This window comes from Colossoma macropomum, unplaced genomic scaffold (genome assembly GCF_904425465.1).
Source record: "Colossoma macropomum unplaced genomic scaffold, Colossoma_macropomum, whole genome shotgun sequence".
Classification (NCBI taxonomy): Eukaryota; Metazoa; Chordata; class Actinopteri; order Characiformes; family Serrasalmidae; genus Colossoma; species Colossoma macropomum.
Genome location: NW_023494800.1, coordinates 10,761,994 through 10,786,761, shown reverse-complemented (window position 1 = coordinate 10,786,761; position 24,768 = coordinate 10,761,994). Strand labels below are relative to the sequence as shown.

General features: G+C 38.5%; 1 pseudogene; it reads left to right on the top strand.

The window, feature by feature from the left end:
- The first annotated feature begins 2,703 nt into the window (after positions 1-2,703).
- LOC118820504 lies at positions 2,704-22,253 on the top strand (annotated as a pseudogene).
- Positions 22,254-24,768: the final 2,515 nt, after the last annotated feature.

Here is a 24,768-nt window from a genome sequence, read left to right as displayed (position 1 = left end):
TGTCATTAAAGAGTTTCATTCATAATTCATGAATCAGTTTTACTGCTTTGACTTTATACAGTGATATAGTCGAAACGGAATCTTGAAGTTAAAAATCCAGATGAACGTTTGAAGATTAAAAGATAGCTGGTCAAGCAGCCGTTTGTTTGCAATTGTTTTGTTTCAGGGGTAGATTAGTTTCAGTGAGTTTCCTACCATTTGTGTTTTTATCTCTATTATCATTTTTTTTTGTTTGTGAGCTGGTTGTTTGTCAACAAATATTTTTTGTGAAAAAAATATTATTTTATGTATGTTTTTATCTAAAAGCTTTTATATTTTTATTCTTTCATTTTATTGTTTTTTTTTGTGAAGCACTTTCAGCTGCATTTATATGCATCAAACATTTTAAACAAATGCGACTAGGATGTGACTACACGTGTGCTGTTCTGCATTTTACATGTTGACTTTAACAAGCTTTAGTTCTTTAGAATTTGGAATGTGACTGTGTAGATTCTGTAGACTGAAACTACCAATCAGATGATGATTTTTGCAGTAGATTTTTATGTTGTGAGTATATTTAAATAATAAAGCAATAAGCCATGAGAGTTTGTGCATTACTGTAATTTTATCACAGGGAAGGGTGTTGTTAGGCACGATGTGACACCAACAAAAGATGTAGTTTCAGAAACAAATTTGCTATTATTAATATTAATCAACATAAATGTATTCCACTAAGAAATGCAGTTCCAGAGTGTTCTGACATTGCCAAGCAATCATGAACTGCTAAATGAGGAGAAGAACTTTCGGTCTCCCATCACTGCTTTATGTAATATAACAATGAACAACACTGTTTGATGCAAAAACTTTTGCTTTATAAGAATGTTTTGGTCACCGCATTACCACCGTGAGTCTTATATAGCACCACTCCAAAGACGCCCCTTTTCCCGTGCTGAGGCTCAATCTCAAATGACTCCTTGCTTCCTACATAGTGCACTATGAGAAATTTAGATACTGGCTCCTGCACCACTATTTAGCTATTTTTTAGCCTGTTAGCAAGCAGACCAGCCTAGTTCTAGTTAAGAAAATAAGTTGTCAGCCCCTCGGTTTAAACATAAAACAAGTTGCTTACTTCATTCATACACTCAGTGGTCCATGTATGCAGCATTAGAGTTATTCCATTAGCTAACAACACAAGGGTTTTTCATGACATGGTGCAGAAATACAGAGCTCAGTTGTTGTGAGGTGGTTATAGGTAATCTCCTTGTAATTACTTTTAATTTGCATGTTTTCTAGCAAATTCTTGTACAAAAATGAACTGTAACCTACATCACAGTCTGCTCCCAGAATCCCATGATAGTTTGTCATTACTTGTCGAGACCCTCCCCTTCCCCCTGGCCCCATCCACAGTCGAAATTTTGTCATTTATGAAAGACAGTATGATTCTGTCAGTGTAACAAGCTTGATGGAGTACCCCAGTTTATTTAGAGTACTGGATTTTAAACAGTGGGTGACATAGTTATACCAGAAAGAAGAACATAAGCCTAATAAACAAAAGACCACGCATACCAAGAAAAGAGGAAACATGAGAAATTAGTTTTACGTATAAAGAAAAATACTATAACGTTTCACTGAAAAATTATGTTGTGAAAAGTGTTATGTTTGGCTGAAGGAAAGGATGTTTTTACACATAGATGCTTTCAATTCTTTTATTCTTATTTCATACCACATCTTTACCATGGGTTTTGGTGAGATTTGTTTCTGGATTCTTCCTGATTGTGAGCACACCACTCTCTAGTAATCTCCGCCCACAGTCGAGCATTCTTACACATGTTTACAGTGTCAGACAGTCAGAAAGCAGAGGAGAGAAGAAGAGACCAGATCAGAAATCAGAGGTAAATGTTTTCAAAAGACTTAAGCTTATCAAACTACACTGTACAACTGGAACAGTTGGGGAGGTGATATGAAGTGGTTTGAGTTGATGTAATTTAATAGTTTTGTCAATGTAATGTTTGTTTGGCTTTGCATTTAATGGATAACTACACTGTTTTTTAAAATATTCTGCGTAATTCCGATGTGAACTGTACCTTTCAGGAGAAACACAGAATTGGTCAGAATTGTTCACAATGGTGGTGATAGGAACCAGACATTTAAAGAGTTTAATGCCTCTTAAAGTCACCCAGAGACACTTATTACATGAAAACATGAATGATAACATGAAATGTTAGGAACATACTGTCTGATGTCTGAGATGAGAGTTTAGCCTAAAATGCATTTGTTATTCAAATTTGGTAAGGTGCATGCTGGTGAGTTCCTCCGTAATTGACTATTTCACACCACAACACTTTGAATTTGGTTACGTTTCAATAATGGAATTATGTAAACATTATGAAAAATTAATAGAATTCACATCTAAACCCCTTGTTTAGCTTTTTCAAAAGATGTTTAGAATTTTTAAAAAGTTTCTATGTTCAGAAAACAGGACAATACAAGTCAATACAAAGTAATCCAAGTCATAATCCAAAAACACAATCAGGCTACATATACCACTCTAGTGTACTATTTCCAGCACACTGTGGGGAGATATCATTAGGCTAATTTGTGAAAAGGTGTTTTATAAATATAACAAGAAATACTACATTTTACAATTTATATATTATTGTAATGCATGCATTCTTGCAGTGTTTATGCTTAACAACAATTTTTTTCTGCATTTTTTCCAGAGCCATGTTTCAGCTCATGGTGATCTTAGGTCAGTCATCTTGTTACTGTATCATATTTTTTTATCAACTTTTTAAATGACATGCATGTGAGACTAAACTTAAACATACATTTCACTGTTTCAAACAATGTTTTTAAAGCTGTGTTTGTGAAAAATGAATTGTCTTAAACAGGGCTCTGCACTCTCAGTGCTTGTCTCCCTCATCAGTATCACTTTGTGAATGAGAGTAAAACCTGGGCTGAAGCTTTGAGTTACTGCAGAGAACATTATGTTGATTTAGCCAGCATTGATAACAGTGAAGAAACACAGGAGATTATAAACTTAGTGGACACCAGGAATAGCAGATCAACCTGGATTGGACTGAATGATGATCTAAACAGCTGGAGATGGTCTCTGGATGATGATCACTTCTACAAGGAGAATGAGAGAAACTTCAGGAACTGGTATATAGAGAAACCTCAGAACTGTGTGGAAACTCTCACTGTGTGCGATTTGCAAGTTATGATGCATCATGGCAGGAATTCCCTTGTTCTGCCACACTTCCATTCATTTGCTATGACGGTGAGCACAACTGTAAATTATCTCTTAACAGTAGCTCTAAATTTCAGTAACTGTTCCTTAAAAATGTCACTTTTTACATTTGTTTCTTTTAGGAAGAGCAAATGCCAGTACAAGATATGTTTTTGTTGATCAGTATGTGAACTGGAGAGACACTGCAGAGAACATCACACAGATCTGACCAGTGTTAGGAACGAAACTGAGAACCAGAAGTTAAGACCATTGTTAAATGTTATTTATCATGCTCCATGGATTGGCCTGTACAGAACCAGGTCCTGGTCAGATAAGAGCAACTCTTCTTTCAGCTACTGGAAAGCAGATCAACCAGATAATGCTGGATAGAGTGAATACTGTACAGCTGTGTCATTCAGGGACTCTGGAAAGTGGACAGATGAAAACTGTGCTCACACTCTGCCTTTTCTCTGCTACAGTGGTGAGTAAATTTCTATTGAAAAAAAAACAATACATTTTAAAAATTTATTTCTCTCTTTATTTATTTTATTTGCCTATTTTCCTCTAAATCTATTGCAACATCATCAGAACAAAAATACTTCAAAACCACATTACACAAAGGTGACAAATATGCCAAATTGCTTCACTGGATCTCAAAGTTTACATTAAAAATTTTCCCCAGCTTTTAAATTAACCAATTAAATTGTCATTATTAGGAATTCCCTGTTCCAAAATAATACAGTCATTCACTGTAAAGATCAATTTTCTTAATGTGAGTTTTTCCCTGTTTCCAGTTTGGAACAATTATTTTTTTCAACACTGAAAAAAGAAGAAAAAAGTAGGATCTATGAACCATTTCCTACTAAATAAATATAATTTTCCAACTTTTTTGTATGTTTACAAAAATACCTTCTCAAAATGGTCCATTGGTTTGGACACCGAAATTCTACTCCCATTGAACAGAAGAAATAGCTGCAAGAACTTGTGAGACAAATGAGCATGAAGAACCTTTCTAAAGTTAAAAGAATCTCCAAATAATGTAAGCGTTTTTAGACAGACCCTTCAATTGGCAAAGAATCTTTACAGTATGTCAAGGTTCTCAAATGCTTAATCACTTGCTTAGCTTCTTACTCTTTGTTACCCTACATACGTTTGATGAATTCCCTCAGGCCCGTTTTTCATCATCTTGTGAATTTGTGCTAAGTGAAGAAGTGATTCTAGTTATTCAAAATGGCTGATCCTTCTTTTAGGTACAATCTCAATCAGAAAACGTTGAGATATGGTGTGCTAAATATTTTGTCTAATGAATTTTATTCTTTATTTTTTTCAGAATGAACACTTCAATTTTGATTCTTGCAACATGAAAAATGTTGGGATAGTAAAGCATTTACCAATTTGTAATGTTGTCAGTCCTTTTCATAACATAAGAGCTTTAGGGAATGACAACACCAAGTGATGAAGAGTTTGAGGTGTAATTTTGTCCAATTCTTTCTGCAAACAGAAAGACAGGTGTGCAACAGTACAAGGTCATTGTTGTCACATTTTGCCTTTTAAAATGCACTGTTGGGGCCAGGCTGGGAATGCAGGCAGGCAGGTCCAGCACCCACACTCTCTTCTTCCATAGCCATGCGTTTGTAGTATGTGCAGAATCTAGTTTTGCTCTGTCTTGTGAAAATATGCATGGTGTCCCTGGAAGATGGAAGATGTTATTTTGAAGGCAACATATGTTGCTCCAAAATCTTTACGTACTTTTTTGCATTAATGGTACCATCACAGAAGTCTAAGTTACCTTTGCCAATAGCACTGACAGAACCCCCACTATGACAGACCCTGGCTTTTTGCACTGGTTACAGTCTGGATGGTCCTTTTCTTCTTCTGTCTGGAGCACATCGTCCATTTCTTCCTAAAAAGACTTGAAATACTTGCACATGTCTCACTATATTACTGTGCCAAAGTCCAAATTGTGTTTCCAAAGTAACAATATTTCCCGATCAGTAATTTTGTACAAGGAGTGTACATTGTATACTGTAGATAACTGTTGCAGGATAAAACATAATTTCTGTCATTTGTTTTGTGTTTCTCTAGCAATGTCATCTACATTCTCTCATCAGTATCACGTTGTTAATGAGACTAAGAGCTGGACTGAAGCTCAGAGATACTGCAGAGAGAATTATACTGCCCTGGCCACCATTGATAACATGGAGGAAATGAACAGACTCATTAACACAGTAAATGGCAGCTACTCTGGTTTAGCTCGGATTGGACTGTATGATGATCTGGACAGCTGGAGATGGTCTCTGGATGATGAGAGTTTCTACAAGGAGGGAGAGAGAGATTTCAGAGCGTGGCCCCATCAACCAGATAACTACAATGGAAAAGAGCTGTATTATAATGCGATTTGATGAAACATGGTTTGATCAAAATTGTCACGCATATTTCACATTCATCTGTTATAATCGTAAGAATATTTCGTATGAAACCAAAATTAACATTTCAGAGTTTTCATCTTTTAAGTGTGTTGATCATGTCATCAATCTATTTCAGGCAAAAATGGAACTACATTTGGATAAACCAGGGCTTGAAATGGGCAGATGCTCAGAGTTACTGCAGATACTTTCACATTGTACTTTGTGTATTGTTTTTTAAATTAGTACACATTCATTTTTAAGACTAAATAATTAGATAACAACTGATAAATCTTTTACTTTTGTTGGTGAAAACACAGACTTTTTTTTTTACTTTTCTGTTGCATAGCAACCAAATATTAGATTCACTTTTAATAATTAAGGTTCCTAAATGGTTCTTAGGGTGGATGTACGGTTCTGCAGTACAGTCTAAACATAGAAGCTGTTTACCTATTATATGTATTGCTTGTTTTAACCTTTTCTTCTCATGATCAGAGAAATGCATCCTTCTTTTGCATAGAAATACTTACACCTTTATTTTTATTCTTCTACAAGTGTGTAAGCACTTGCAGTAGAGGGAGACCACAGACATGGGAAATTCATTCATTCAAGTATTGCTCTGGGCCAGATTTATTCACAGTCTCTCAAAAATAATCATAAGCAAATAAATAAATAAATAAATATCCTTTAAAAATATAATGCCTCCTTGGACTAGAGGCTCCTCTCTGTGAGGCAGGAAGGATGCTTTTAGAAGAAGGCAGATAAGATGTCAGGCTGAGGCAGTGTGGTCCAGTCAGCAGGGCTTGGCTCAGCCTGCTGGGTTTGTAGAAAGAGAGAGAGAGAGAGAGAAATAGAGAGAGAGAGAGAAATAGAGAGAGAGAAAGAGAGAGAGGGAGAGAGAAAAGAGAAAAATCATATTTTCTGGTGCCAACTCTTTCTAGGTGATTGAGCCCAGCTGGAGTCATTAGCAGTGGCCAGACATGGGGGGTTCAGGGCTCTGCCCCTGAGACCATGCAGCCACTGGCTTTCCAAAATAAGAGGTGCTAAACTTTGAAAGCTCCTGTCAGCACCTTGGAGAGCTGCCTCTGACTGTGACAGCTCAGGAAAAGAGGTCCAGCAGATATTGTGAGCCTGCCACTGGCAACACCCCTGCCCCTTAGAGCCAGTCCCTGTTGAGGGAAGGTCAATGCCCAATAGGCTGGCGGATGGGAGAGGGCATGTTGTGGCTATCCTCTATAAGCCCAAGGTCGCACTTCTTGGAGTTGGCCATGAGTTCAGGACCCCTGCTTTACACTGCACCTGGAACGAGAAGCCCTGAAGCAAAAGAAACCAGTGAGTAACATAATCGTTTTAATCTCTCATTATCGATGGTTAGCCTTAGCCAACCAATGATAGTGAGGGCTTCTTGGGTGAGTTTGCAGCTGATGTATAGCACTGGATGCTCCTCTCCACCAATGCCCTGGGCCAGGACAGCGCTGATACCATGCTCCAAAACGTTTGTCTGGACCGTGAAAGATTTGTCAAATTCTGGGTTCCGTAGAATGGGTTTGGTGGTCAGGAGGTATTTTAACTGGGAGAAAGAGTTTCAGCCTCCAGGGTCCATTTCAGAGTGTCAGGTTTTCCCATTTTGGTGATGTCTGATAGGGGGGAGTCTACAGAGAAGAAGTTAAGAACAAACCACTGATAATACCCTGCCAACCCCAAAAAGGCATGCACCTTTGTTTTGGTCCTTGGCCACAGGCAGTTGAAGATAGCTGCTACTTTCTTTTCTTGGGGCCACAACAGTCCCCTCCTGATCCAGTAACTCTGTAAGCTCAAGTTGGCACTTTTTGGGGCTGGCTGTGAGTCCAGCTTCACAGAGGTGACTCAGTACCCTCTTTAAATGCTGCATGTGTTCCCCACATGTGCACATGACATCATCCAGGTAGGCGGCAGAGAAAGCTTGATGTGGGTGTAGGACCACATCCATGCAATGCTAGGTGGCTTGTGTCCCATGCAAACTGAATTAGAGGACCTGGTAGTGCCAATGACAGGTGCGGTGGAAAAGGTGGTTGTTGGTCTGGCCCTGGGAAAGAGAGAGCTACCTGCCAGTTCCCCTTAATGAAGCACGCCCTACCTAGATTGTCAATGAGGTCATCCACCTGGGGAAAAGGGTATGACTTAAACTATGAGACTTAGTTTAGGCTTGGGGACTATGGGGCTGGATCAAGGGCTGTTAGAGGGTCTGATAACTTTAATGGCTGCTCAGTGGGCCTAGGGTACTATAATTACATAATTTGAGAGGGAGATGAAGCAATGTCAATGATTAAATACTTTGAGCCTGTGCAGGCAGCAGTACCATCAGGAGGGTGAGTGGCATGCAGGTGAGGCTTTCTGCACAACATTGGACAGCAAGAAGCTCCATGGTGGTCACTCTGGTCCAGAAAGTGGGCAAGCAGGGGCACCTGATCAAGGCAGATGAAGCAACAGCATCAGACTGCACAGGATAGACAGTTCAGCTTGGCAAAGAAACACACAGAGAGTTAGTTCTATTAGGACTGACTGAGAACAGTATATAGTATTATTAGAGTGCAGTTAGCGACTCTGGCAGGCCTAGCTTTTAAGAGACAGCCAGAAGGTAACAGAGACATGAGAGCTCCTTGAGATGTCAGCACCCCTCTGCTCCACTGTCAACAAACTTGAGTGATGTCAGATGTACCTGATGCAACTGATTTAGTGTTGATTCAGATAGTTTGTTTCTAGCAGCTTTAGTACCAAGAAGAAGAATCTCTGTTTTGGCTGAGTTGAGTAGGGGGGAAGTTACTTGACATCCAGTCTTTTATGTCTTTTATACAGTCTTTTATACAGTACCTTTACCATCTGGTTTGGTCAAAATATACAATTGTCTGTCATCAGCATAGCAGTGGAAATTCATACCATGTCTCTTGACAATGGTACCAGGTGGTTGCATATAGAATACGAATAAAAGACGTCCTAAAACAGAGCCTTGTGAAACACCATACTTTACTTTTGTACAGACAGAAGACTCAACATTTACATTTCCAAACTGATAGTGATCAGTCAGGTAAGATCTGAACCAGGAAAGAACTATTCCTGTTACTCCTACAAGGTTTTCTACACTGTCTAAGAAGAAAGAAACGATATGTTTCCTTGGTCAGAAAATAGTAGGAGATTGATAGATAGATAAAGAAAGAATATATAAAAAACCTATCTACAGGCATTTATACAAATAGAAATATACAAAAATACAAAAATATGCAATAAGAAATAGAATTGTGTACAATTTTCAGTATTGCTATCTCTGTACTATCATGAGGCCTAAATCCAGAATTAAATCTTTCATGTATGTGATTTCTATGCAAATAGAAACTTAGTTGTTGTGCCACAACTTTCCCTAAAATCTTTGGCATAAAGGGAAGATTTGAGATATGTCTTTAATTTGTAGGAGTCAAGATTCAGTTTCTTAATCAGAGGCTTAATTACTGCTAGTTTAAGAGTTTTTGGTATATAGCCAAGGCTGTTAGAGGAGTTTATTGATAGAAGTTGCTTGGATATATATGGTAACATTTCTTTGAGTAAACTTGTAGGAATTGGATCTAACATGCAAATAGAAGGTTTTGAGTAGGCAAGAATTTTAACTAGCTTTGTTAAACTAAGATAAAGGATTCCAGCTTCTCTGCAGTAGGTACACTGTAACTTGAAATCTAGAATGGCTTTGAAGGGCAGCAGATTTGTAGTGGTCAACTGTGCATTTTAAATTACATTTAGAGATCAGGTAATGGTCTGAAACTGCTGTGCTCTGAGGGAGAACAGCTAAATGATCTATATTTTCATCAAAGTTCAAAATGAAATCTAAGTTGTGGTTGCAGTAATGAGTGAGGACCATTATTTTTTGAGTAAAACCAACAGAGTCTAAACAGCTGTAAAACAGAATCACCTGAAACTCAAACAGAGCTCTTTGAACAGGCATCTCGGTGGGTATCTCACTGGGTGGGACAAACCTGTTGGACAAGTGAATGGAAAAGGAGTGGTGTTCATGTGAGGCAGCCTTAGCATTAGCTTGAGCTTTGTGACTATGCTGTTGAGACACCACTTGTTCACCCTGCTGTGAGGCCTCTGCTACCAGAATTGAGGGCATGCTAGCTCTCCTCGAGGCACCCAGAGCTTCTACAGCAAGTTTGAGCCCTGCTTACTCACCCTGCTCTTTTCTAAATTCTGGACACACACTGCTAACTGTTATCACCGCTAACTAAATCTCTGTCAAGCAAGAAACTAACTTACATCCAACATAGTTAGTAACGCTACTATCACTAGAGATGGAGAAAGAGGAATAGCTAAACATGTTGCACTCAGAGTAATGCAAGAGCTCACTGTCTGCCATTCTGATCCTTATGTTGATTCATCGGCTGATTTATGTACTTTCCATATGTGTCTCATGAGAGAAAAAATAGCCTCCAAAACCTTATAGTTGTAATTTATTGTGAGTAATATGCGATGACCAATCAAAGAACTTCTTCTAATAACAATGCTGGGGGTTCTGGATATCATATTGGATGATGCGTGCAGTCAGGGGCAGTTGAAAAGACATCCTGGAACTATTCTGCCAACGCTGCCTGCTCCTGGTGCTGAGGTGGTGTGAGATTTCAATACTGCAGGAGGGACCTGACAGGGGTTTTTGGTGTGGAAGCAAAACCTGAGAGCAAAGGGACAGGTTCAGTACATTTTTTTCAGGGGGATGATATGTTAAGTCGTGTTCAAGTTTTTTCTTCCTGTGCTCTTTGAGGTGGTAATTCATGGGACCCAGCTTTTCTTTCACCATACATGTCCCCTTCCACGTTGCCAGAAACTTACAAATGGCTGTGGAGATCATAACCAAGACATGGTCTCCTGGCTGAAACTCTCTGGGGTTGGGCTGGGAAGTTGTTTGTCTGCCAATAGTCTCACTGGGCTTCCTCCATATGTTCTGCATGATGGGTGAAATAGCATCTATCCTGTGTTGCATTTCTTGCACATATTAAATGAGTAGAATGGGGAGAATGGGGAGGGTGGCTGTTCCCAAGCCTCTTTGACCACATTAAGTCTCCACAGCCTGCGCCCATATATCAATTCGAATGGAGAAAAGCCAGTAAAGGCCTGCAGTACTTCCCAAATAGTAAAGAGGACATAAAGGATCAACAAGTCCCAGTCACATCCATCAAGTCACTAAGTTGCAAGTTTTTTCATCATGCTCTTGAGAGTTTGATTGAAGCTCTCCATCAAGCTGTCTGTCTCGGATGATACACAGAGATGGGTAGGTGCTTTACCTGGAGAACCCTGGCAGAGGTCAGGCAAGAGCTGGGATTGAGCTCAGGGGGCATGGGTTTGTTGATGGGGCAGTGTTGGACAGTGTGGCATGGGAGCTGGTTCATCTCAAGGCAGTGGATCTCTCTATTCAGATCACCCAGGCTGGGTCTGTTCCTGCCAAAAGGGCATGGGAGGGTTATGTCACTTGGGACGATTCAAGGCCTTTCTTATCACTGATGGTAGGGCCAGCAAAAATCTTTCTATGGTGACCTGTGTAACAAACACTGGCTGAAACTTTACCCCTAGGTTAGTGTTTCTAACATATCAACAACCCAAAGTTAAGGGCCTTTTGGCTCCAGCAAGTCTGGAATTGAGGTGTAAATCTGTCTTAACACCCCCCAACCCCAGACTCAGTCAGATTTACAGCTGAATCAAGAACCAGCACCCCTTTCCCTTGACCTAGAGGGCAACAGGACAATGCCTCCCTGGAATATTGGCCACATGGCCCTCCAAAGTCCTGTGGACAACCTTATCTTTAAGTAACAGAAAGTACATTTCTAAGGTATATGTCCACTCCAAACTGCAACCATTCGTTAGAACTCTTTTTAACTAAACTAGACATACCAAAAGCGGAAATCTTACGACTTTGGACGGCAAAGTTGTAACTTCCTAAATTCTCTAGGGATCTCAAGCATGGACCCACAGCACCCCCAAGGGATGAAACCGCGAATTACCACATCACCACCGTAAGGACTTGTGCTTATAAGGAACCCAAGAAACTTCTTGCTTGACTGTTTGATTATCAACATTTATATAATCTGTAAGCAATACTACTTGTTGTATTAATCTTGTTGTTGGGTAGTGCCTAAATATTACCTGTATCTTTTTCTACTATTAAGTGCTAGAAATACGTACAGTATAACTTTGATAACAGTCAGACCCAACCATTTAATTGCTGTGAGTTTAGACCATTGACCAATATGTATCCTGAATGTGGTTTTCTTTCTTTTCTTCCTTTGTTCCTTTCCTTTTATTGTCGATTTTATTTTTCATGCAATGGGTCATGTTCAGATATGATAGGCAAATAGTACCTGTGTTCTTTGACGTGTTGTGTATCAGGTAACAAGGGCTAAACTCTTAGAAACATGCCTGAATATCCTAATTGTTCATTCTTTGATTTTGAAAGTTAAACCAATTTGATGAGATAGAAATGTTTCTTTTTCTTTGTTTAAACTAGCTGAAACAAAGGAGGCAGTGATTCTGGGGAAGGCATTCCTAAAATTATGCACAACCAATCAGAGTTGGAAACAATGAGTAGCTAGTAACCTCAGGTGAGGAGAACCTATCAGCACTCTGGCTCCACCTCCAAAGGGTAGGGCCTCCAGCCGAGCAAAACCAGAGTGCACCGCAAAATTCAGTGCAGATTCCTACATTGCAACAAAAGGATAGCTAAGTTTCTAAGTTTGTGCCAGCCTTGGTCAGAAAGACAGGTGAGAAGTATTAGAACGCTAAATTTTCAGATCTGAAACCTTTGTTTGTTTTGTAAGTTGCCTGTCTGTCTACACACCTTAAGTTTAAACCACCCTCAGAGAAGGAAGGTGGATATTTCTTGTCTGGCCAGGGAGAATATATCCATAACTTTCGATTCTGCTAAAGAGGGGTAGTTAGTTAAATTAGTATCACCAGCCTCAGAACCCTGATTGCAACCTGAACCTCGCCAGCGGAGTGGGAGCGGTTCTGACGCCATGGAGACCCAGCATCGCACCCAGAGCCACGCACTGATCTGTGAACAGATCGACCATCGAAAGGCTGCCCAAGCTCCACCGTCAGACGGCCACAAAACGCCTCCGCCCAATCACTGACAGGGAGCCGCGTGCCCGCACGGAGATGCAGCATCCACGGCCAGCGAGGAGAGGAACCATCGCATGAGCTCCAGCCTTCGATCAAGTCTGTCCTGAGATGACCCCTCCTGAAGTCAGCCCCCGACTCCAACGTAAGCTGGTTCCATCAATTTGCAGTCAGAGCCCCGACGCCAATTTATTTAATAAGAGAACTTTTATAGGTACATCCAGCCATATAGTTATTCCCATCCATGCTTAGGTTAATTCTCTAGAGCCTCATACCATTTAGCCGTGAATCACTCTAACTTACTCGAGCTAATTGGTCTTTCATTACTATCACTTTGTTTTGTTTTGTTTTCTGGTTTTATTTTCTATTGTTTATCATTGAATGTAGTCCAAAAGTAGTTTGATATTTAGCCAATAAATTCCCTTTTCTGAAGCATCGTTTCTCTCTCTTGCCCTGGTCTGTAGACTTCAAATAAATCCGGGTTACCTCACACCCTCACATAAGGTTCTAGCAATAATAATATTAAAAATTGCAAAACCCGTTACACCTGTTCCACCACTATTTCCTCGAAGACCCATGACTACGGCTTGAGCCACCACTTTGTGAGCCATAGGAGCTGGAGCATCTGCCAGTGGGGTGTCTGGCCTGGCTCATATCCCCATTGATGGTACTCCACAGCAGCCACAGAGCTCAGAACCATCCAAGCTAGGATTTTCAACCTTGAGTTCATCATAGCCACTTAGTTTATGAGGAAACAGTAATAAGCCAGCTATGCCTCACCTGTCAGAAAAATGGCCAGCAGTTCTATCCATTCCTCTTTGTCCCACATCTCATGCTCCATGATAGTCTCAAAGGTGTGTATAAAGGCCTCTGTGTCATTGTCAGAGCTTTATGAGGAGATATTGAGCTGCTTGTTTGGGACTCAGATGAGGGGAGATGCTGCTTCTGGTCTACTTAAGGCCAGCAGATCCTCTGTGATGTTCTTCATTTCCCTCGCCAGTTCTTTGGACACTGTCTGCTGCTGGAGACTTGTCTTGAAGAGGTGTTGGATGATTTGTTCCATGCCCGCTTCTGAAACACAACCAGCAAAAAGATTTTACAAAAAAAAGGATTTTTTGTTCAGTTCATGTGGACATCTTCAGAGAGCCCTCCCTACTTGCTCCACCACACCGGGAGAGCTTGCAGTAGAGGGAGACATAGAAAGTTTAGTTCAAATATGGCCCTGGGTCAGATTTATTCACAGTCTCTCAAAAATTAATATAAGCAAAAAAGAAATTAAAATGTTCTTTGAAGATATGATGCTTCTCTGGACTGAAGGATGGTTTCAGGAGCAGGCAGACAAGACTCCAGGCAGCATTGTCAGCAGGTCTCCAGCAAGAGAAAAACACCTGGAATTAGTTCTGAAGGCATGTGGAAAACTTGAAATCACTCACCTGACTGAGCATCTGTAACCATTTTTATGGTGCTAGCAATGGCGCCATCAAGGGGCATGGCATGGCCACCCTGATACAATCACTGCCCCCCAGTGGCCCTCCTGGCAAGTCGTATATGCATGACAATGTAACCACAAAAGGTTACATGTGTAGTTCTGTTTTATGCTTGTAGGGGGAAACCTTAGGGACTATAGGCTCTTTACATACATATAAGACAGTCGAGTCTCGAGTCAAGTCCCAAGTTCTAGTCTACGTTCACATTACCAGGTTGAAGTGTCACAAATCAGATTTTTTGCCCTAATGTGACTCAGATATAATGTTTTCAGAGTCATGTGGACACGCCAATTTGATCTTTTCGAATCCGACCTGAGCCACTTTCATTTGTGGTCCTAAATTGGATATGTATAACATTTGTGGCCATGCAACCATAATGTGAACGCTCAGATCGGAATTCATGTGCTTTTTCCCCCTTTTTTTGCTTTTTTACACCGGTTCATTCACATTAATTACAAATTTGAATTACTTACATAAATGAATGTGAACCATCGTGTCAGAGAGATCAGATCTGAGCAAAAAATAGGATTTGAGCAGTTAGGCTTGTAATGTAAACGTAGCCCTAATCATCAAGTCCTAAACAAGTCAGTATGCATTCTTCGGTTAATTTAAGGCCATTTCAACACTGAACACCAAAAATGATGGTAACAGTAATATAGCCTTTTAATGATAGCATGTTAGTAGCATGTGGCTGTATATAAATATTTTACCTCTAATACAGATAATGGCATACACAAAGTGCAACTACACATGAGGAGTTTTCAAAGTACTATAAAATTTAACTAAAAATAATTTAAAATTTTTTAAGATAATAATTGTTGATGATTTTTTGGAACATTGGGCACATAGGATTAAAATAAAAACTAGATCAGCACTAAAGCTAGCTCAACAAACTAAAACTAGCTGCTTAATGTGAACTGAATTCAGACTACAGAAACCAAAATAACTGAGCTGAACACAATTTACGGAAAAGACAGCAAAATGATGGTGAATGTATGAAGCTGAAGACTTTTTATTCACCAGCTTCTTATTTACATTTTTTACATTCCAGGCATCTAACTGCTCTAACCATTGGCAATAGAGAATTTGAATATTAAGCTGGTGAATAAAATGTCAGCTTCAGCTTTGTAGTGATGTTGCGCTTGTTGTCAATAATTAGTAACATTAACTGTAAAATAAGAAACCAGAGTATGTCAATGTCAACCTAAGCAATTCCTTAACTCTCATATTGACATAGTTTAAAACTAGTTTATTTACTACAACAATATAATCGAATTCCTGAACTTCACTTATGACTTTTGGTTTTGTTGTGCCACCCCAAGAATTATAGTGGTCCCTTCGGGCCAACCCTATATAAAAACTTCTGGGGGCAGCACTGGGTCCCGGCTCTGTCAAGGTGAATGAGCCATGTGGGAATCATTAGCTGTATGATGATCTGGACAGCTGGAGATGGTCTCTGGATAATGGGATTTTCTACATGGAGAATATAACAAACTTCAGAAGCTGGTATATACAGAAACCTGTTAATTTGGGAGGAAAAAGTCTGTGTGTTGTTTTCACAGTATTATACCACATGGTTGGACACCTTTTGCTCTAGTTCATTCCCGTTTGTTTGTTATGATGGTGAGTAAAGAGCAACTCTTCTTTCAGCTACTGGGGAGCAGGACAACCAGATAATGCTGTACAGAGTGAGTACTGTACAGCTGTGTCATTCACTGACTCTGGACAATGGACAGATGAAAACTGTGGTCAAGCTTTTCCCTTCTTCTGCTACAGTGGTGAGTAATGCATTTTTATTTTTTTGTATTGCTTTATTACTCAAATAATGAGCGTAATAAGCTACATAATTGAACTTTTTCAAAATTAAATGCACAGACATCAGTTCTTTTTTATGCTTCTCTAGGAATGCCATATCGTCAGTATCACTTTGTTAATGAGAGTAAGAGCTGGACTGAAGCTCAGAGATACTGCAGAGAGAATTACACTGACCTGGCCACCATTGATAACATGGAGGAAATGAACAGACTCATCAACACAGTAAATGGCAACTACTCTGGTTTAGGATGGATTGGACTGTATGATGATCTGGACAGCTGGAGATGGTCTCTGGATGATGAGAGTTTCTATAAGGAGGGAGAGAGAGATTTCAGAGGGTGGTACCATCAACCAGATAACTTCATTGGGAAAGAACTGTGTGTTTACATGTCTGCAGGAGAATGGTTTGATGCTTCCTGTACTGATAATATATTGGGATTTGTTTGCTATAACAGTAAGTGCTGCATGTTTTTATTTCTTTTATGCTTATAATATTGATTAAGTTGGGGAAATCAATTTCAGTTTTGGAGTAGCCAGCTCAAATATACCCTCTAAAGCCGTTCAATAAATTAACTATGTTTAGCAAAATCACCATCCTGCATTGGATACCTTTAAGGACATCAATTGATGACCCCTGCTTTAAATCATAAGGCTGTATTCTAAAGCGCAAGCAGAAAAATAAGGTATAAAATTGCATAAAGTGTCACGTTCAATAATGTGTTTATTTCACACAACTTCTGCAGAGCTCTTAAATTGAGTTAAATCTAAGTACAGCGTAGCGAGTAATGTAGAGAGTAATGCTTGCTGGTGACTTTATGCTGGAGGTTCAAATCGCAGCGTAGATATAAACTTTTACTCCCCGTACTGCCTTTGGCAAAACACTGCCTTTCTTTTTTTTTCGAAACTTGTTTTCTGAAACATGATCTTTCTTTATAAGAGCAATTGCAATATACAGTAAATTAAATTAAATTTAAATAATGTTCATGTGTTTTTTCTGCTTGAATATTATATAGTACTAATGAACATTATTATATTTGTATATTTCTATGATTATTTTTAATAATTGTTTTGGTCACACTTTATTTGGATGGCCCCCACATAGAAGCTCTACAGATACTTAAATCATTAACAAACTTTCCGAGAGTGTTCAGTTGATTATTATCGAGGGTTAGGGTTAGGAGTAGGGATGGATTTAATAAACTCTTTCACACTGAACTTGTAGTTCAGTTGCATTTAATAGATATTTAGTTGAATGTTACTTATAAACAGACTGAGCATTTACAAAGCATCTGCAGTGGATCCTCCAAATAAAGTGTTACCATTGTTTTTTTAAAGTAAAATGTTGATTTATCTTTTACTTTACACCTGCATATTTTAATAAATTGTATGAACAACACAGTGAGTTTTAATAACTTGGTTCATTAATGCAGAATTCAGTTCACTTGTGTGATCATATATGTGTAGCTCCAGCATTAGGGCTCCATTTATTTGGGCAATATTCAACCCATTCATGGCCCACAAAACTCACAGTTTTGTACATGCATCTATGATGACAAATAAAAAAATGAATCATAGCGCAATAAAAATGTCTAAACAGAATGGTACTTTTGTACTGTTTGTTCAAACATATCAGTAGTGTTGCATGCTTTGATTATTTTGACAGGCATTAAATTCTATCAGATCATTTTGGTATTTAGTGATCTTAAAGATATGTACATTTCACTGCTCTGTTTTTAAGGTAATGACAGCACATATGTGTTGGTTTCTGGAGGAAAGACTTTTGCAGAAGCTCAGAGTTTCTGTAGAAAGAATTACACAGACCTGGCCAGTGTGAGGAACCAGACTGAGCTGCAGCAAATACTGATATTACAAATGGCTCTACAGTTTGGATTGGTCTGTATAGAAACCGACTCTGGTCAGATCAGAGCAACTCCACTTTCACATACTGGAGACCAGCGGTCCAATATACATCCGAAGAACCTAATAATGGTTTGTTCTCACCTGGACAATATGGAAATCAGCACTGCACAGCTGCAGATCTAAAACATTCAGGGAAATGGACGGATGAAGACTGCTTGGACAGCTTCCCATTCATCTGCTACAGTGGTAAATCTCCTTTCTGTGTAATTTTTAAAATTATTTTTTAAATGGAAGTTTTTTGCTGCTAGTGGTGAATAAATAATGTGATAACACCAATGTTGCAAAACCACAAAAAGTATTAAATGCTAACTTTTTAACTGTTTCCTAATGCTATCTGTGCTTTGGATCCTGTCTCATTGCAGTAGGTGAGAAAGGCACATTCTTCTTCCCTCTTTAAACTCTACAATAGAATTTTTTTCTTGAGATGATATACGTTTTAATATTAATATAAATGATCAACTGTGACAATGAATTTCTGATTAAAAGACATTATTAACAAAACATTTTTTATGAATTGTTAGAGTGACACACTGTGAAACACTGAATATTTATGTACATAAATTTGCATACAGTCAGGTCCATAAGTATTTGGACAGTGACAAAATCTTAGCTGTTAGCTCTGTACACCACCACAATTGACTTGAAATGAAGCACGGAAGATGCATTTGAAGTGTAGATGTTCAGCTTTTATTCAAAGGGTTAATTGTTTAGGAATTACACCTATTTTTTACATCGTCCCTCCATTTTCACAGGATCAAAAATAATTGGACAGTTGACTGATAAGCAGTTTCATGGCCAGAGTGGCCTGTTCCCTCATTATTTCATGACAAATTAAGGAGATAAAAGGTCTGGAGTTGATTCAAAGTGTTTAATACGCATTTGGTATCTGTTCATGGGAACTCTCAATATGTGTTGCAAAAAGGTGCTAATGCAAGTGAAGCGTGCCATCATTAGTCTGAAAAAACAAAACAAACCTATCAGAGAGATAGCAGAAACTTTAATAGTGGCCAAATCAACAATCTGGTACATTCTTAAAAAGAAGGAAGTCACTGGGGAGCTCAGCAACACCAAAAGGCCTCAAAGATCATTTGAAGACAACTAAAGTGGATGATCGTAGAATTCTTTCTGTGGTGAAGAAAAACTCCTGCACAACATCTAGTCAAAGTCAAAGACATTCAGAGGAGGTTGGTGGATCATTATCAAATCCCTACAATAAAGAGACGCTTTCATAAAAGTAAACACAGATGGTTTACCTCAAGATGCAAACCACAAGCAAGACTCAATAACAGGCCAGATTAGACTTTGCTAGAAAACATCTGAAAAGCCTGTCCAATTCTGGAACACGATTCTTTGGACAGATGAAACCAAGAATAACTTCTACCAGAATAATGGAAAGAGAAGAGTTCGGGGAAAGAAAGGAAGGGCTCTTGACCTGAAGCATGCCACATCATCTGTCAAACATGGTGGAAGTAGAGTTATGGCATAGTCATGAATGGCTGCCAATGAAACTGGTTCACTGGTGTTTACTGATGATGTGACTGCTGAGAGAAGTAGCAGGATGAATTCTAAAGTATATAGAGCTGCACTTTCTGCTCACATTTGGTCAACTGCTGCAAAACTGATTGGGCTTCACAGTACAGATGGATAATGACCCAAAACATACTGCGAAAGCAACAAGAGTTTCTTAAGGCAAAGAAATGGAATGCTTCTATAAGGCAGAGTCAGTCACCTGACCTCTACCTAGTTGGAGTATGCTTTTCACTTACTGAAGACAAAACTGAGGGCAGAAAGATCCACAATCAAGCAGTAACTGAAGGCGGCTGCAGTAAAGGCCTGGCAAAGCAAGGGAGAAACTAAGCATTTGGTGATGTCCATGGGTTCCAGGCTTTAGGCAGTCATTGACTGCAAAGGATTTACATCCACATATTAAAAATAATCATTGTATTTATAATTATTGTATGTCCAATTACTTTTGTGCCTGTGAAAATGGAGAGACTAAGAAAATAATACATTCTCTACAATTTGTACAAAATGCAGTAGCATGCATCCTAACAAAAACACGAAGAGAGATATAATATATATCACTCCCATTTTAAAAGAACTGCACTGGCCACCTGTATCTTCCAGGATAGATTTTAAAGTTCTGCTACTACTTTTTCAGGCTTTAAATGACCTGCTTACATCACAGAATGTCTGTCTGTTTATGTTCCAGCACATAATCTTGGATCTGCAGATACTGACCTTTTACAAATACCTTCCATAAAATACAAAAAACATGGAGAGGCCTGTTTCAGTTATTCTGCTAAACTGTGGAGCTCAATTCCACCTTTTATTAGACAGTCAAGCTCAGTGCTCACTTTTAAGAAACATCTAAAAAAGTATCTCTTTAACTTAGCATTTAATTAAAACTCTACTTCTCTTGGTATTTATCTTTTAATTTCATCCGTTTCTTTTTCTTATATAATTTTAAATGAATAATTTTGATTTCTTGTATAACTGTTAAACTTTATCACCTGTCTGTAAAGCACTTTGAGCTGCCACTGACATTATTATTATTATTATTATTATTAGTATTATTATTAATATTATTATTATTATTACAACCCCATTTCCAAAAAAGTTGGGACGCTGCGCAAAATGTAAATAAAAACAAAATGCAATGATATGGAAATGATTTAAACCCTATATTTTATTGAAAATAGTACAAAAACAACATATCAAATGTTGAAACTGAGACATTTTATTGTTTTTTGAAAAAATATGCCCATTTTGAATTTGATGCCAACAACACGTTCCAAAAAAGTTGGGACAGGGGCAACAAAGGGCAGGTAAAGTTATGTAATGCTACCAAAATACCTGGTGGTAGATTGGCAACATGTCAGTAAGATAATTTGGTATAAAAGAGCATCACAGAGAGGCTGATTCTTTCAGAAGTAAAGATGGGGAGGGGTTCACCACTCTGTGAAAGACTGCATGGACAACAATGCAAGAATAATGTTTCAGTATTCATGATGGTATAGGAGAGCATTAGTACACATGGCATGGGTGACTTACACATCTGTGAAGGCACCATTAATGCTGAATGATATGTTCATGTTTTGGCAACACATGCTTTCTTATGGTTATTTCAGCAAGGCAATGCCAAACCACATTCTGCATGTATTACAACAGCATTGCTCTGTATTAAAAGTGTCCGGGTGCTAAACTGACCTGTCTGTGGTCCAGATCCTTCACCCACTGATAACATTCAGCACATTATTAAATGAAAAATATGACAAAAGAGACCCTGAACTGTTGAGCAGCTGAAATCCTATATTAAGTAAGAATGGGAAAACATTTCACTTTCAAAACTACAGCAGTGTCTCCTCAGTTCCCAAACACTTACAGAGTGATGTTAAAAGAAGAGGTGATGAAACACAGTGGTAAACATGCCCCCGTCCCAACTTTTTTGGAATGTGTTGTTGGCATCAAATTCAAAATGGGCATATATCTTTCAAAAAACAATAAAATTTCTCAGTTTCAACATTGACATGTTGTCTTTGTAGTATTGTCATTTAAATATAGGGTTCACATGATTTGCACATCATTGCATTCTGTTTTTATTTCATTTCCGCACAGCGTCCCAACTTTTTGGAAATGGGGTTGTATTATTATTATTATTATTATTATTATTATTATTATTGTTATTATTATTATTATGTTAAAAATGGCTGTAATCCCTAAACGGTTACTGCAGTATTTTTGCGAAATCCCTTGAATTAACGCGTAAAGTCTACATTTCAATCACATCTTGACTGCTTCATTTCAAATCCATTCTGGTGGTGTACAGAGGCAAAATTACAAGAATTGTGACAACGTTGAGTGTTATCAGGCAAGTATGTATGTACTATAATGATTGTAACTCACTGCATTTTTCACAGGTCATGTTATGGGACTGAGAGTGAAAGTTGAAGATGAGAAGAGTTGCTCTGGATCTCAGATTGAAGGACTGGTTTTAATGCAGGTGAACAGCTTTTCTTTCCTCACTAATTATTTGTATATAATATATAATATTTTTCCCCATATAATACATAATTGCAACACATTGTAAGTTTTAGTATACACATCACTAAACCACTGTTAGTATTTTGCTATTAAAACATCTGCCTCTATGTTAGAGTTTGATAAGGTAAAGCAAGTTTAATGTAACTGAGCTTTTGTTTTCAGCTTCAAGATGAGCTCATCAGGTTGGGACTTCCCAGCAACTTCACTCTGACAGTGAGAAACCTCCGTAAGACCACTCCCTGATGGACACAGCACGTCTTTGTTCTTCACCAGTACTTGGGCTTAGTTATTATTATTTAGTAGTTAGTAAACATAGTTTCCAGAATGATTTACATAATACAGATTCATCAGACATAATTATATAACTACTGTATGAGTGTTATTGTTATTGAGAAGTTTTATTTTCCAGGGATTGAAGGTCACTCTTTTCAGCAACTGCATTATGAATGAATCTAAATATTGCTTAAATGTAACTCAAGTGCTGCTTGTTTTAATGATATAAGGGAATCAGTGCTTGTATCACTGAAAGCTATTTTACCTTTGCTGCTGTAGCACTGTAAACTGTGGTGGGACTAATAAAGGATTATTTTATATTATATCAAAGCAGCCTTCAGCTGCTACAATCAGAGTTTAATTTACAGCTAGAAAAAGAGAGACAGAGAGGTAATATTCAACATGTCGAATGCAAACGTTGGTATTTTTGTTGGAGGGAACATTTAGTCTGTTAGCTGTTCACTGGAGCTGATCTATTATGCTGAAATTGATAGAATGAAATCAAAACGTACCTAAAGTACTCAAAACATTCCTAAAGAATTGAGTTGTTTTATATTACATACAAACACAAGTAGAATGTAAAGTAGAAAACACTGTGGAAATAATAAAACTAAGAGCATCACCATAAAACTGGTTTGGTTTGGAAAAAAAAAACTGAAATATGCGCTTCAGAATTTAGATATGTAGATAAGGTTTAATAGACCTCTCTTCCTATGTAAACAGTTTCAAGAAATAAAGTAAATACTTTACAATGTAGTGTAACAAGTGCACAAACAGCCAAGCTACTACCCAATAGCTACAGTGCTGCAGCTGTTATTAATAGCTATATTTTAGCAACCTTTTAATGTGGATGTATCAGAAATTACAGCATAAAAATATTTTTAAAGAATTTTGAATACATTACCAGATGTCTAGTTCATTTTATTTGGTATTTGTACATTGTATTACTGCTACATATACCTTTATACGATCTCTGTTTCACATTATGAATAAAATAGTCCACATTTTATGCAAAATTATTCAAAACTGTCCTGTACAAAAATTCAACCCACCCCCCCACCATGAAAAACAAACCACAACTGCCTGGCTCAGAGAAATGTTGAAGATGCTAGATTGCACATCGGCAAGCTGGTCAGCACATCCCCTGACCACCCAGCCAGGTATGTTGCCGGGGCCACCGTTGCCAAAAACTTAAATGAATTCTACTGTGGATTAACTAAGTATTTGGCTCGGTGGGAGGAGGGAGGGTCTTCCTTGCTGGCTGGTTTTTCTGTGCTTTAAAACATACATAGAAATCATTTAGTGCATCTGGGAGTGAGGCATCACCATCACAGACATGTAATGTCACTCTGTAGTCAGTGATGGCCTGAGTGCTCTGCCACATATGTGTCTCTGGTATCTACAAAGTGTCAGTGGATTCTCAGTGTGTAGTTGTGCTTTACCTCTTTGATAGCCAGGTTGGCTCTTTCTTACTTTGCTGAGACCAGCCATGTCATCTTACTTGAAGGCAGCATTCCAGGTTTTCAGCAATATGTACCTCTTTACTGTAATCAATGGCGTGAGGTGGTCATGAAGGAATTCACATCATCTTTGCACTTGACAGTGTAGTTACTTACGGAATCTTTGACTCATTATATGTATATATATGCTTACAACAGGCCTGAAGTGTTGAGAAGGCTCTCTCAGAACAGGTTCTCACCTATACCCCATGAAAATGAGCATGGTGGTAGATTCTCTGGGCAGGTAGAATGGCTGGGTCTTTACAATCATAAACTCCACCAGGGCTGAGCAGTGACTTAATATTACTACAGCATTTCTGCACCGTTCCTTCTTAGTGTAAACACACAAAGAGATGGTAGTGCCGGATGGCTAGGGTTAGCTTTTAGCCCAGTTCAAATCCCTGAGCATTTTACCGCAATTCCACTTTCTGCCACACCATTTTCGATGCTTCGTCTCCCGGCCTGCAGCATCATGCATTCTCATGGTTCCTGGGGCCTGGTTCGTGAAGTAGCCTGAGGTTGTGCAGCACCTTGAACAGTCCATAATTTATTACAGCTGTACTCTGTTTTCTGATACCAAGAAGGCTGATGATCATTTCTGATGCATTTCTTGGGGAAAACTGTCAAGAAACATATGTTCAGGACTCGAAGTAGCCACTGCATTTTAAATGCACTGCCATCTTGGATATTTCATAAAATGAATGCTGAAATTAAAAATGTTTTGGACATTCAGTTTTTAATTAATACGTTTGTAGCGTACTTGGCTATTTTTAATTCATATACCACTCAGAACTTGGTGGACAAAGTGAAATCTTTGACTTTGCATACAAAGGGCCATCTGCAGTTGTTGGGGTGTCTGGAGAAAACCAACTAATAAAGTTTATGGCCCTGTCCGTAAACACTATCCAAACCCCCTCTGCTCTCACCTTAAGAACAATCCTACTTTTGACCCATAGGTCACCTTTCTGACTAACATTTGCAACGTT